Genomic DNA, 15,118 nt, shown 5'->3' with positions numbered 1-15,118 from the left:
TTACACCTTATTTTAAAAACCAAATTCTTCCACTTACTAATTTGAAATACTAGTAATAATTACCACATTATGTTTTATATCAGCTTATACTTGCTGAATACATGCTGGATACGCTCTGTTCTCAGGACTCTATTAAAGTTAAGTCAATCCTCTGACAAGCCTATAAAGTTGGTATTATCCCCACTTTAAAGATGAGGAAACAGAAAGATTCAGTAACTTGCCCAAAGTCACACAGCATTTAAGTGGCACCTGGCCATCATACATTCTCCATATTTTTTGGTGTATCTGACGATTAGCATGGTAGAGTCAGGAGACAGGTTTAAGCATTACACATGGGCTCTTACCAATATTATCATATTTGAACATGTATTCTCTTCAATAAAAGGAAGATAATATTATTTTATTCCAGTCTCACAAGGAAGGCTGCTCTGATGGTCAAATGAGACATTAATATGGAGATGCAATTACCCATTTTAGGAATTGTGCCTAGTACGTATGCTTGGTGTTTTAAGTTAAGGTTGGGGTGCCTTTTTGTGTATTGGGAAACACATTGATCTCAAGTATGCTTCGTTTGCTGACAAGAGATCCTCCTCACTCCCATTTTCATAATTAGTCATGACAGTACTTGAGGAAATCAGGGAAAGGGAACAATAAAGATTTTAGCCTCCTGTCACCTAAGTATATAAGAAAGACCTTTGGGTCATTTTTTCTTTTTGAAAAATCTGGGAAAGAAAAAAAAAGTAGAAGAGATGAGAAGGGAAGGAACTGGAGGTTGAAGGAAAAAGTGGGAGAATCTCCCAGAGCTCACCAAAAAAACACAATTCAACCAAGAAGAACCATTCTAGCACTTTCCTTTACCCTTTGACTCCTTCCATTCACTCATCTGGGTACTATCAGAGTCGCAAAACATTAGCCAATGGATGGATTTCTAATGTAAAACTTTTAAAAAGAGTAATAAAATAGTTCAATATCAGAGCACTTAGAAATTCTTATTTCCAGAATATACATGGAGTATGTGGGGGTGGGGGGTTTGAATGAAGTTAAATTGTTCTACCTAGTATTATTTTAGACATTTTATATCTATTCAGTGTCTGTGAACAAATTACTTTAACAGGATGCATGTCCATGCATTTAAATTCGTTAGTTTATAAATACCCAAAGTTATGTCCAAGCAGATTTATGAGTAATGATCAAACTGTACTAATTAGTACTGTCTACCAATGTATTGTACTCATTTCCATTTCATAAAAGCAATCATTCAGATGAATAAGAGCCAGTGGTTTTAAGGAGTTCAGGATAGGTGGAGATCTTAAAGAAATTTAGCTAATTATAGTAAAATCTAAAATTCTGTGCTTCTTCACACTTCTTGTAAACACAGTCTTCTGAGGATATTCAGAGTTTACTTTTTTTAAAGTGGGGTAAGGAGAAAAGTTTTCAGAGTCAGAATAAAATTGTTTTAGTTCTTTTGGTCAGTTAATATTAAGTATGATTCAAGTCTAAAGTTGACATTGGCCATTCCTTTTCATTGTGAAGAAGAAGAAGAAGAAGAAGAAGAAGAAGAAGAAGAAGAATAGCTTCCATTCCTTAAGTGTTTTTCCCCCATACAAATGTAATGCAGGGTAAATCCCTCTAACTACTACAATCAGTAAACCCCTAAACCCCCACAGCAGCTTAATAAAAAAAGAATCTAATAGATAGCAGTGGAATCTGATATGGGTCATATGGCTCTTCCTTGTGGCTTTTCTCTAAGTGATGATTCAAGGAGACACCTTCTTTCCAACCTGCAACTTTGTCACCTCAAAGTCTCTTCTATATTTTGAATGGAATAGAGAGGACTTTTACCTGCCCCAACCTACAACTGACATATCACTTCTGTTACATTCCATTGGTGAAATGTAGTCTTGTGACCTCACCTAGATTCTAGGGGAACAGGGAAATGTAGTTTACCTCCATGGCAAGGAAAATGAAATGGGTAGTGAACCCATAATATTGCATCTGCCATAGCTAGACAGTGCTTTATATATATTGACTCATTTAATATGTACAAGAACACTAGAAAGTGAATGTTATTAACCTCACTTCATAGATGAGAAGCCAAAGATGCAAAAAGCTTAAACAAGTTGCCTAATTTTCACATAAATGGTGGAACCAAGATTCAAATACAGTCTGTCTTAAAAAAAAAACAGTATTAACAAGTTAACATGCAAAAATATATGGAAAAAGGTTATAAAAAAAGAAATAGAGCTAGTAACTTGGTTATGAGAAATGCTCAGGCTACATAATAACTGAAGAAATGGGAATTTAAGGGGGGAAATGTTTTAATTTGTGAAGTTAACAATAGCAACAAGAAGTTTAATGCTATATCCAATGCTGACAAAGGCATGGTAGAAATAATTGAAAGGAAAGTCACCAAACTATTAATAGTAGTTGTTTTCTGTTGGTGGATTTATGGGTGATAGGTATCACTGATTTACCTTTAAAAATTATTGCATTTTATAAACATGTAAGCACCTATGTACATGCATGTGGACACATGACATATAACTGCTTCGTAGAAATCCCAACTGGGGCTATGACAGGGCACGACTCTGTGCATGTAAGTGAACATATTACTTTAAAGAAATATGGAGGCATGCATGGTCCTGAAAATTTCCACCATCTCAAAACAAACAAAAAAAATGCACTGATTTATTTCTGTAGCTTTGGGATCTATCCTCTTTTTATACTCACTCCTGGAACTTGTGTCTCTTAAATTCATTTCTGAAAAGAAATATAGATTTTGGCAGTAATAAAGCTGTCAGAACATTGGTGGAGAGATAATATTGCATAATTAAGAAAGAAACTATCATGTGTTATCCAACAGTAAGATTAGTCATATGGAAAGCAATGTAAAGACTGCACATGCAGAATAAAGCAGATTTAAGAAGACAAATTCTGACAAAATAGACAGAAGGCTATGGGGGTGGGAGTCGTACAGAGGATGGAGGGTTTCATAATGCTTATGTTTCTGGCCATTTGGAGAAATACATTTCAACTCAACAACCAATTCAGATATTACTCTTTTAGCTAAAAAGGAAAACGCTAACCCCTCTCTCTTCCATCATGATAGCATGTCATAGAGCACAGACTCACTACACAGTTTTAATAAGACAAGTCACTTATATTTTTTTTGTGTTAGAAAGAGCAAACTTTCATGAAGATCATTTGGTGAATTTATGCTCCTTTAAGTGAATTTTGAGAGATTTCATTACCACAGTCCAAAAATAATCTGTAAACAGTAAAGGGGTCCTGAATTAAAGTGGCCAAAGCCAATATAGACTAGCATAGGACCAAAATAATATAGGGAAAGTAAAATAAAGTCAAAGAAGATAGAAAACATATCTCTATAACCTGGGAAAAAGAAAAATTTCATTTGAATAGTATTTCTCTGACTGAGGCACACGTAAGGTTTTAACTTTAAGGCCCATTCACCAAATCTAGTTTGCCTTGCTAACTTCATATGATTTCTCAAAAGTAAGATTCCAAGTTTACATTAGTCAAAGAAACAATTAGCAATGGTTATTTTTGTAACATGACCAGTTATTAGAGCAGCATTTTTATATTTTAATGCAACACTTCCCCACATACAATTTATAAAGTACTGATTCTGAGTAAGAGTAATAAGATATTATACAAGTAAAGATCCTGTGCTGGGTGAGACAAATGATAAAAAGATGTATTAATGACAAAATTTATTAGAGACTGCAGTGGGTGTAAGGAAGAAGGAAATATAATGTTCAGCATTTCACCAGTGAACCCTTGTTTGGCCATGAAACATGTTGAGGGGCCATTGTCTTTTGGGTCATGTTTTGGAGACAATGATTTGGCACCACTTCTCTTCACCAAGAGAGACCTTTCTCTTTAGTTGTGAAAGGGAGAATAATGCAGTGGTTTGGAGAGTGGGTTTTGGACCAGACTGCTGGCATTTAAACTCTGGGATTTGCTGTGGACCCTTGGGCAAATTACTTGACCTCTCCTGGTTTCAATTTCTTTATCTCTAGGGTGGGCAAAATGGTAGTACCTAGTGAAGACAAAGTTATTGTGAGCATTACATAACTTGACACACTTGGAGTACCTAGGACACCTTCTAGCATATGATAAATTCTCAATATTAGCTCTTGACTGCTACAGCAAATAAGCACTTGCACCAAATATCCTTCTTTATGAGGACAACTCCATATCTATTTGGGGGTATGCTATACAAGACACATTCTTTATTTTTGTAGAGGTTTTTCCCGAAGACTTCAAATGATAAGCCCATTTTTAAAAAGTCTAAAATTTGTGATTAAAACCAGAGAGATTTCCTTTTTTCTAGCTTAAAAACATGACCATTTGAACTTTTGTTTTTCCTCTTTAGACCCTAATTCTCGTCATTTTGCCGTGGTATAATGACAAATGAGGTTGCTTCACCATCAGGGCTCTCAGAATGACCAGAACCTTCTACTGAGGAATAGGTCTTAAATGTCACATCCATGACTAGCCAGAACCCTAAGGTTTGTTTAGTGCTTCATAATGCTGACAATATGTTTTCACATGCATAAGAATGTGGTTCTTCCTATACCATGTTCCTTTAGTCCAGGCTGCCTTCTTGCCCCCACCGGTAGGTTTAGCTTTATGTTCAACCCCAAGCAGGAAGCATGAATTATTTATTACTCATTTATTTAAATCTATCTCATTCCTTATGCAGGATTTCCAATAGATAACAAGAGATCGACTCACTATTCACGTCGGCTTTGATAATCATCACCCCACCTCCCCCAGCAGATGACCCACTGCTCTGGCACCCAGTAGCTGGATCTCACCTACTTGGTCCAGCTCCCTCCTACAGAGCCCACCCTGGCACCACCTACATCCTGTTTTGTGGCCCCAAAGTCCTTTATTTCAACTCCTAGGTCCCAGATAACCAGATCTACATCACAATCTGTTTTAAGGAATCCTTGATCAAACACTCTTTTATAGAGCCTCTTGAGGCAAAAATAAGGAAAACAATATACGATGATGGATAGTATTTTCAAGGAGTCATAGTAATTTCCATATTCACATCCCTCAAAAAGAAAAATGTAACAATATTGAATTCATGGGAAGGACAATGCTTGCAACTTTTTTGTGGGAAGTATTTGTCCAAAAGTTTCCCCATTTTCTGTTTAATGTCACAACCAAAGAACTAAGTGTGATTTGTCCAATTAGTTCCTCCAATGAAACAATGGATGTCATTATTGTCAATCAAAAATTGCCAGAGTGCCTCCACATGTCTTTGAAGCAAATATCCAGTTTATTTACAATTTAGAGAATATACATATACTTAGACTTAGGCAAAAGAAGAAAATAGGGACCTGAAACTGTTATCCAATGTCTGAATTGTATACACTAACGAGTTTTTTGACTGATTTATTCAGATTTTCCCATCTTAAGAATTCTAACACCCTTAAAACACAGATTAATTTTTCTGATACTTAACCTGTTCCCTCAGCTCCCCTAAATAATACTGCCCAATTTTTTTACCTTTTTTATTGTGGTAAGATCTATATAACATAAAATTTGCAATTTTAAATTTTTTTTAAATGTCAAGTTATACAGTGTAGTCTTGGCTTCAAGAGTAGATTTCCATGATTCATCACTGAAATACAAAACCCAGTGCTAATCCCAACAAGTGCCCTCCTCAATGGCCATCACCCATTTACCCCATCCCTGTCAACCCTCAGTTTGATCTCTGTATTTAAGAGTCTCTTATAGTTTGGGGTGCCTGGCAGGCTTAGTTGGTTAAGCGTCCAACTTCAGCTCAGATCATGATCTCACAGTTCATGAGTTCGAACCCCATGTCAGCCTGTGTGCTGACAGCTCAGGGCTGGAGCTTGCTTCAGATTCTGTGTCTCCCTCTCTCTCTGCCTCTCCCCCACTCATGCTCTATTTCTCTCTCTCTGTCTCTGAAAAATAAACATTAAAAAAAATTTTTTTTAAAGAGTCTCTTATGGTTTGCCTCTCTCTCTGATGGTATCTTATTTTTCCTTCCCTTCCTCTGTGGTCTTCTGTTAAGTTCCTCAAATTCCACATATGAGTGAAATCATATGATATCTGTCTTTCTCTGACTTATTTCACTTAGCATAATACCCTCCAGTTCCATCCACGTTGTTGCAAATGGCAAGATTTCATTCTTTTTCATCTCCAAGTACTATTCCATTGTGTATATACACCACATCTTTTTTTTTTTTTTTTTTTTTGGGACAGAGAGAGACAGAGCATGAACGGGGGAGGGGCAGAGAGAGAGGGAGACACAGAATCGGAAACAGGCTCCAGGCTCTGAGCCATCAGCCCAGAGCCCGACGCGGGGCTCGAACTCACGGACCGCGAGATCGTGACCTGGCTGAAGTCGGACGCTTAACCGACTGCGCCACCCAGGCGCCCCAACACCACATCTTTTTTATCCATTCATCCCGTTGATGGACTATGTAATTCATCAGCATTAATTACATTCACAATGTTGTATAACCATCACTACTATCTATTTCCAAAACTTTTTCATTACCCTAAATAGAAACTCTACCTGTTAAGCATTAACTCCCTAGTTTCTCCTCTTTCCCGCCTAGTCCTTGGTAACTTCTATTCTACTTCCTGTCTCTACAAATTTGCCTATTCTAGATATTTCATATAAGTGGAATCATACAATATTTATACTTTTGTGTCTAGTTTATTTCACCAAGCATAATGTGTTCAAGGTTCATCCATGTTGTAGTATATATCAGAATTTTATTCCTCTTTATGATCAAATAATATTCCATTGAATGTATGTACCATATTTTGTTTATCCTTTCATCTGTTGATGGACACTTGGGTTGTTTCAACTCTTTGGCTATTGTGAATAATACTGCAGTGCATACAAGTATGTGAATACTGTTTGGAGCGGAATTGCTGTATAATGTGCTTTATCTTTTTGAGGACCCTCTAAACTGGTTTCCATAGCCACTATACCACTTTACATTCTTACCAGCAGCATATGAGAGTTCAAACTTATTTTGTGTGAGTCCTCCAACTTTGTTCTTATTTTTCCAGGTTGTTTTTGCTATTCTGGGTCCCTTGCAATTCTATATGAATTTGAGAATTGGCTTTCCCATTTCTGGGGGAAAAAAGGCTGTTAGAATTTCTATGCAAATTGCATTGAATCTATAAATAGTTTTGAATAGTATTGACATCTTAACAATTTTAAGGCTTTTTATCCATGAACATGAGATGTCTTTCCATTTATTTACATCTTTAATTTCTTCCAGCAATGTTTTGTAGTTTTCAGTGTAGAAGTCTTTTACCTTCTTGGTTAAATTTATTGCTAGGTCTTTTATTCTTTTAGGTACTATTGTAAATGGAATTGCCTCCTTAATTTTCTTTTCAGATTGTTCATTTTTGCCATATATAAACAACTAATTTTGTTGGTTGATCTTATATTCTACAACTTTGTCAAACTTGTTTATTAGCTGTAGTAGTTTTCTTTTGTATTTTTTGGGATTTTCTATACGTAGGATCGTGTCATCTGTCAATGGAGATAGTTTTATTTTATTTTCCCTCTTTGAGTTTCTTTTTTCTTGTATAATTTCTCTGGTTAGAATTTCCTAATACAGTGTTGAATAGCAGGGCATTCTTATCTTGTTCATATCTTTAGGGAGAAAAGTTTTAGTCTTTTACCACTGAATATATTGGCCATTGGTGCTTTCATTAATGCCCTTTGTCATGTTGAGGAAGTTCCCTTCACTTCCTAGTTTTTGAGTTGTTTTAATCCTGGAAGGATTTTGGATATTATAATGTCTTGAGTGGAGAAAAACTATTGTAAAACAACTCTTTGCCTCATGTCTGGGTCTCTTGTAGTAGTGAAACTTCTGCATCATTTTTTATCTAGCAGGACCAAAATTAGGCTGGGTAAAAGGAAGGAATCACTCTGATTCTGTCAAGTATCTGGTATAAAATCTTTGCTTCTAGCCTGAACAGTTCTGTTTTTTTATGTCATGATTTATGCCACTTCTGCCTATGGATCTAGATGACACATTTGTGCTGGCCCTCCAATGGGAACTGAGTCTCTTGACTCACCAAAGATAGTCTCCAATCTCAGCTCTTCCTACTCAATCAACAGTTTCTACGTTAATGACTTATTCCCTCTATCCTCAGGCTGTGGCCCTTGCTCAGTGTCTCATGATCTACCAAACCTTAAGTGAGCCTCTCAACATCTCTTGTCAAGCCTCCCATCCTCCTACCCAAGCTTTCTGGGTATTCCTGGGGACTGGGTTGTTATGGTCACTTCTGACATTGAAAGCCTATCCCCACAGAGTTCTCAATGTCACGCATACATCACCACTTCCTAGTGTCTCTTCTGGGCTGATCCATGGGTAAACCTCAGCCCTCTTTGATTTTCACCAAAAAACCCACTCACATAAGGCATGTGTATGGAGCAAACTACACTGAAACTTTGAGGAGATGATTTGGGTTTATAACCCAGTAACATAACAAAGTAGAATATCAGATTTCACTATTCTTAAAAAATCTGCTCAGCCATTTGTACTGATTGGAGATCTTGTTTCCTATCATGTTGTGTATCCCCCTCTTACTTTCACTCCACTGCTTGCTTTGTTATGCAGAGCAGTTCAGTTCTTTTTAGTCTATTTTAAACTAGGTTCTGGTGTCCCATTGCATATCAACAGACTCATTCTTCTACTGGGTCTCACCCTTCCTTCTTCCCTCCACTAAAAAGGGAAAAGAATAGCATAAAGATGTTTTGCTCTCCTCATATGAATTAAGCCACCTTTCTTCAAAAACGGAAAAGGCTACAGTCAGTTTGATTTTTAAATAACAGGGTTTCTCTCTCACGCACATACACAGATGCATATAAAATACACTTTAAATACTTAAATACTTTTATATTAAAAGATAGGGTATCATATATAGTACTCTAATACCATAATTCCCAAACTATGCACTACAGTATCTCAGAGTGCCCTAGTGAACTCACAGAGAGTACTGTAGGATATTTTCTACTTGTGGAGGAAATACAGACACAGTGCAAACTACCAGCTCTAGGTCCGTAGCTTCAACATTAGATTGTTCTGCTTCCCATTTGGCAACCTCATGTCTTTGCAAAGCAGAGTTTTCTGTGCTTGCTTTGATAAAAAGCAAGTACCATACTAAAATCAATGTGGAACAGAAAATAGGAAAGATGGGAACCAATCTGATTCCAAAGATTGAGGAGTTTTATAGCAGCGAACAGGTGCACATGTCCCATTAGGAAGTAATTGTGATTATTCAAGAATAAAATAAAAATAGGGGTGCCTGGGTGGCTCAGTCAGTTGAGCACTGACTCTTAATATTGGCCCAGGTCATGATCTCACAGTCTTTCATATCAAGCCCCGTGTCAGGCTCCATGCTGGTCATGGAGCCTGATTAAGATTCTCTCTCTCCTTCTCCCTCTGCCCCTCTTCCCCCACTTGTGCTTTCCCTCTCTCTCTTAAAAAAAAAAAATAAAAATGTATAAAAGAATAAAATAGGGGCGCCTGGGTGGCGCAGTCGGTTAAGCGTCCGACTTCAGCCAGGTCACGATCTCGCGGTCCGTGAGTTCGAGCCCCGCGTCGGGCTCTGGGCTGATGGCTCAGAGCCTGGAGCCTGTTTCCGATTCTGTGTCTCCCTCTCTCTCTCTGCCCCTCCCCCGTTCATGCTCTGTGTCTCTCTGTCCCAAAAATAAATAAACGTTGAAAAAAAAAATTAAAAAAAAAAAAAAGAATAAAATAAAAATATTTTTCTTTTAATTTATGTGTAGTATTTTTTGAAAAGGCTGCGAAGTTGTTAAAGCATAAATATTTATTAAGTTCTTTGGAACCTTACTGATTAATAAATGAAACTATTAAATATTTCCTTTGGCCTAGTGGCACTGTGAAAAAAATACCAATAAGGTTTAGTGAACTCTGCCCTACTCCTTTATGTGTATAGACATATATGTATATATATATGTGTGTGTGTATATATATATATATGTACATATATATGCACACACTTAAAAAGCCCATATTTAATATTATGAAAAAGTAACTAGTAAATAATACAAACATCCAAAGAAATTATTACTATAAAATGCACTAATTATTTAGGACATGATTGTAATTATTATTACCTCCTTTTTGATGTAAATACCTGAAAAACTTTAAAAGATAGAAAAACTTTAAATCAGAAAGGTCTTAGGAAAAAGTCAAACACTGGTTAATTAAACTGTTCTAAAAAAAAAAAAAAAAGACACTCCGGTTAAATATTTCTCATTCACTAACCTGAATATTAATGAAAAATCCCATTTCCAGTCTTTCTGAAAATTTACTCAGAGACATGTTGGCCATTCTTCTGTCTTGGTAGGTACAATTTGCTAAATATAGTTCAATCTTCTTTTGGTGACTAAGTAACTTAATAAGAAGTTAAATCACTTGCTCAGGGTTACAAACATAGCAAGTGGCAAAACTGGCATCTGAAACGAGGCGCTCATGCTCCAAGCACTTGAGTGATCGATGGGGTTTGGTAAGTTTAGGAAATACTGTGTGTTATATTTCACCTTAGAGACTCAATGACTGACTGAGAAATTGTGCAAGAAAGAAGTTTTTCAATTTAGTTTAGCTCTGTATTTCCAAATTCATTGACCCCAACATCCTTTTTTACCTAACAGTTATGCTGTACCATTTAAGGGTGTAATCTCCAGAGTCAGACTGTGGGATTCAAATTCCAGTTCAACTGCTTAGCCACGTCATGCCACCTCTCAAATCCTCACTTCCCTCATCCATAAAATGGAAATAATGCTAATACCACTTGTGAGCATTCGATGAGAAAATTCATGTAAAGCACATACTAGGTGCTTAACAAATGTACTAAAATTGTTAGCATTCCTCAAAATTAGTGTTTGTAGAACATAATTGAACATGCCGTCATAAACATTCAGACAAATGCATAAAAATGCATATGCGAGTAATTGCTGTAGGTCTATAACTTGCCGCTGAGAATACAAAATGTATCGTAAGACTTTCAGGTAGCTCGTGTTTGTGAGGAAGACGATTTGCAGTCCTGGCAGAGTTTGGAGTTTTCGTTCAGGGATGAAAGGCCAGGCAGTGTCGTAGCCATTACGGGGATCTGCTGATGTCTCTCTAGATGTTTGTAGGCACGCAGATGGTCTACAGAAGGATAAAGAGAAAGCTGGTACACAAAGGCAGATAAAGAAAAGGCAGAGAGAAAAGGGAGCACTGACTATTGCTGCTACTCTTACCAGTCGGTGGAAAAAGAATATCTGTCTTTCCATTAATTTCACCTCTTTCCTCAACTTACAAAGAGGACAGATGCTTCTTGCAGTGATTACCGTTCCCAAAGAAAAATAAGTCATGTTCTTTCTTTGAAACAAAAAGTAAAGAATTATGTAGGGAGAAAAATAGCAATTGGTTTTCTTCTAAAATCTATAGCTAGGTGAAATCATAAAAGAAGATAATATGAAGTAAATGCAGCAGACTTCGTTTAGGTTGGTGAATTAGTAAATCCTAAGGAAATATCAGACAACTAATATTGCCATTTTCCATATGTTTGTATAGCTAATACTTTGCTACACAACCACATATCTTATATATTATTGAAGAACTTTCTCTAAACATCACTTTGATGCAGTCAATAATAATTTCATCACATTTCCACAATAGAAAATGGAAGATTTTATTAATATTAATGTACTGTTGGGAAACAAATAGTTACACTTGACTCTAATGACTGTATAGATTTTTTTTGTCAAAAGGGGAATGGAATATTATGTTTTCTACAGTGTACATTGGCCACATGCTTTTTTATGATTAAGCTGTCTCTTCCATGCATTAGTCACACAATTTATACCTGGATAGTTTTGTATGGCTCATCAAGAAATCTTTATGCAACACAGCATTACATAAGTAGGCTGCCTGATATATTATTCCTTGTTGTAAAAATGTTTATCTTTCCTGAATGCGATGATGAGCATTTGATTCGTTTGTTCATGTCTCTCTGCCGATGATTTATCAATGTCAATGATACTTAGAGGTCTGAGAGCAATTCATGTTGCTTCCAGTAAAGTTAGTATGGCAGCCCCATTGAAAGTATCCAGGGAAAACATTGCTTCTTATATGTTTAAGGTCACTTACTCTGTGACTAAAACTCTAACAAGCCAATCTCAAGAGCTTATTGTACTTTTGTGAACAAATTGGAGCAAGAATATGAGCACCCACAAAAAAATATTTCCCCAGTTCAAGTGTTACATTTGTGCGAAATTAGCTAGCAGAGGCAGGATAAGCCATGGAAGCTGACCTCTATGCTTACCCTTTCCTCTTGAAGCATGAAATAGAAGTTCAATGTTTTATTTTGACACTACAGAACTTTAAAAGTACCATTTGTTGTGCAAATTAAAATATGTGATTTGAACTATGACATGTTTCTGAATTCATCAAAATCATCAGAGATTATGCCTCTGATAAGTCTCCCCTTTGATCAGATGAATCTTAAAACTTTGCTCTTGTTAAGTAGCTGCAGAAAAAAAAAGCCAGCTCTTTCAGCACGTTGTCTGGCTGCCCGCCCCACTGATGGGAGGGAGGGGCTAAGCAGGCAGTGGGTAAAGCTTCTCACGGAAGGGCTGGGAAGTATTAAATGGTGCTCGTGCTAAGTACAACCTCACACAAGCAGAAATTGGAATTTGATGACATTACAAGGGGAGAAGACAGTGTTGTACTGATTGTTTTTCCCCTGGGAAGTCGGTGTCACATGCAAACTATTGTGGAAGTATATTGATACCTATTCGATTTTCACTGGGAAAAAAGTATGCTTATTAAATTCTCCTGACCAGTAGATTTTTTAGCGTTCACTTTGCTAGAGCTGAAGAGATGTGAGCAATTGCTTTTACTCTCCCAAAACATCAGTACATTTTGTGTCTTTTTCCTCTTTTCTTTCTTTGTTTCCTTCTTCCTTCATTCCTTCTTTCCTTCCTCTCTTTCTTTTTTGCTGTGTGCTTCAAATTGCTTTTGCTTTAAAAATCCTCAAGGTATTTATTTCTGGGTTAGGGAAAGTTGGCTCCATGCAGAAATCAAAATACATCATTCTTAATTCCCAAAGCAATTGCATTTATCTGTAGGCAAATACATAGAAATCAGGTTTCTTTGACACTTAAAAAAAAAAAAATAAAGGGATAAAACATTCAAATAGCATAAAGGGCTCCTGTGGCACTGCGTTGTTACAGCATATTAATACAGAACTCTTCAGAGTCTTAATTTCCTTGAGCAGCCCCTGTGAAATTTCATGCCAGAGAATGGGAAAGAAGGTTGGCAGCCAGAGAAGTAGATGCCAAATGGCTCCTCACTGGCAGTGGCATCTGGATGGGAGGTTGGCCTGTCTCCGGGACTCTTGGCCAACAGCACTGTTGTCTATACAGACGGCTGTGTATCTGTTCAAGAGTCCAACAACTGTGTGTGTGTATTTTGGTAAGCTATTATTTCTGGGCCAAAGATTTCCATGGCATTTTTGCATCTGTTGGCACCAATTCTATATTCAGTGCCTCCCCCCTTCCCACCCGCTGCTACATTTTAGTTTTCTGATCAAAATCGTTGCACATAAGTGGAAATGCATTAAGAGGAGAAAAATACATTTCTGAAGATTTTTTCTGATCCCACCAAGGATATATAGGTATGGCAGTGACATTATTCTGGATGGACTTTCTTCCTTCCTACCATCCATGAAAAATGTGAAAATTCCAATCTCAATGCAAAAATTTCCTTCATCCTTACAGGATTTAGATAGAAGCTAATTATAGAACTATCAGAAATCACTTTAATCATCAGAAATAAATGGACCATTAGGAAATTTAAAGTCAAGTTACTCTTTCGGTGTTTCCAGAGAAACAAAACTATTTTATAATTTTATAAACTGCAGTTACTGCAATATGATGCCAACAATTGCCACACATCCAGTCAACTAGCTTGTCAAAGTCCTGCCTTATTGTCAAGGCTACAGCCTCTCAAGCTTTTAAGATTTCTTTACCCCCAAGTAATTTGCTTTCAGGGTACTCCCACATTAATGTAATTCAGCCAACATCTATCAAATGGACTATTTATACAAAATCTGTGGAATACAAAGTCAAATAAGATAACTGCCCCCAAAATTTTATCCTTTTTTCCTTTTTTGATGAAGAAAATTGGGAACAGACTTTTAACCAAGTTACAACAACACCAGGAAAAAGAAATTAAAGCTAAATAGAGGTCCAGATTACCATATGGCATATGCCAAGAGTGGGGCAATAAAGAAATAAACCCATTTTTATGCATATTTTACAGAAACATTCCAGTTGAGCTTAGTTTTTTTTAAAGCTGGAGGGGTTTGTGGAAATCATATAATCCAAAATATTTCTATTTCTGATGAGGAGACTGGTGGCCAAAAAGAAGTAATTTGACCATGGTCACACAGTAATTAGTATGAGGAGACAGATCTTGTTCTATCAGTGCTACTCCTGGTAATTTTAGAGTTATGACATATTTAAAATGAAATTTGCAAGGAAATCCTTTAAAATGGCATGGCATAATATTGTAAGATAATCATAAACAGTGAACCAAGACTAGGGAATTGTTGTGTGATGAAAATGAGAGGTAGAATGAAGTTACTGCCATTATAGGCAATTAATTCTCCTTGGCTAGAGTGGCGAGGGCAGGACTCCCAGAAAGATCACTCAAAACCAGCCTGTAGATGCTGCAGTTAATCGCACAAAGAACAGCTGCTACAACTTTTCTCTCTCTGGCCTGTAGGCATCTCTATGCAGAAAGCAGGATGTACAGAAGCTTATAGATGATCACAATGTTACCTCCATCCTCCAGGTGATCATAGAGTCATAAAAAATGACCCCCACTCAGATACAGCAGTTAAGTGTTACCATCACCAATCTGGAAAAGACTGAGGGCTCCATAGTCTGAGGTAGGGCGTTACAAGTGTATGAATAGTCATATTAAGTCAAAGTTATATAAAATATGGTGTTGTCTATTTTGGGCACTATATCGGGTCCCTTTCCAACTTGGTAGTGAGCAAAATA

General features: G+C 36.8%; 1 long non-coding RNA gene across 2 annotated transcripts in view; it reads right to left on the bottom strand.

Annotated features, from left to right (window-relative positions):
• LOC123611206 overlaps nucleotides 1-15,118 on the bottom strand; it is a 36,624-nt gene that overhangs the window by 4,074 nt on the left and 17,432 nt on the right. Inside the window, exon 3 of one of the 2 annotated variants that reach the window (XR_006718492.1) lies at nucleotides 10,272-11,213. The exons of the other annotated variant lie outside the window; for it this stretch is intronic. This is a non-coding gene — a long non-coding RNA (uncharacterized LOC123611206). Of the gene's footprint in view, nucleotides 1-10,271; nucleotides 11,214-15,118 lie in introns of those variants that run through there. 2 annotated transcript variants of the gene reach the window in all.

Source organism: Leopardus geoffroyi, chromosome C2, assembly GCF_018350155.1.
Source record: "Leopardus geoffroyi isolate Oge1 chromosome C2, O.geoffroyi_Oge1_pat1.0, whole genome shotgun sequence".
Taxonomy (NCBI): Eukaryota; Metazoa; Chordata; class Mammalia; order Carnivora; family Felidae; genus Leopardus; species Leopardus geoffroyi.
This window is presented reverse-complemented; position numbering and strand designations above follow the sequence as displayed.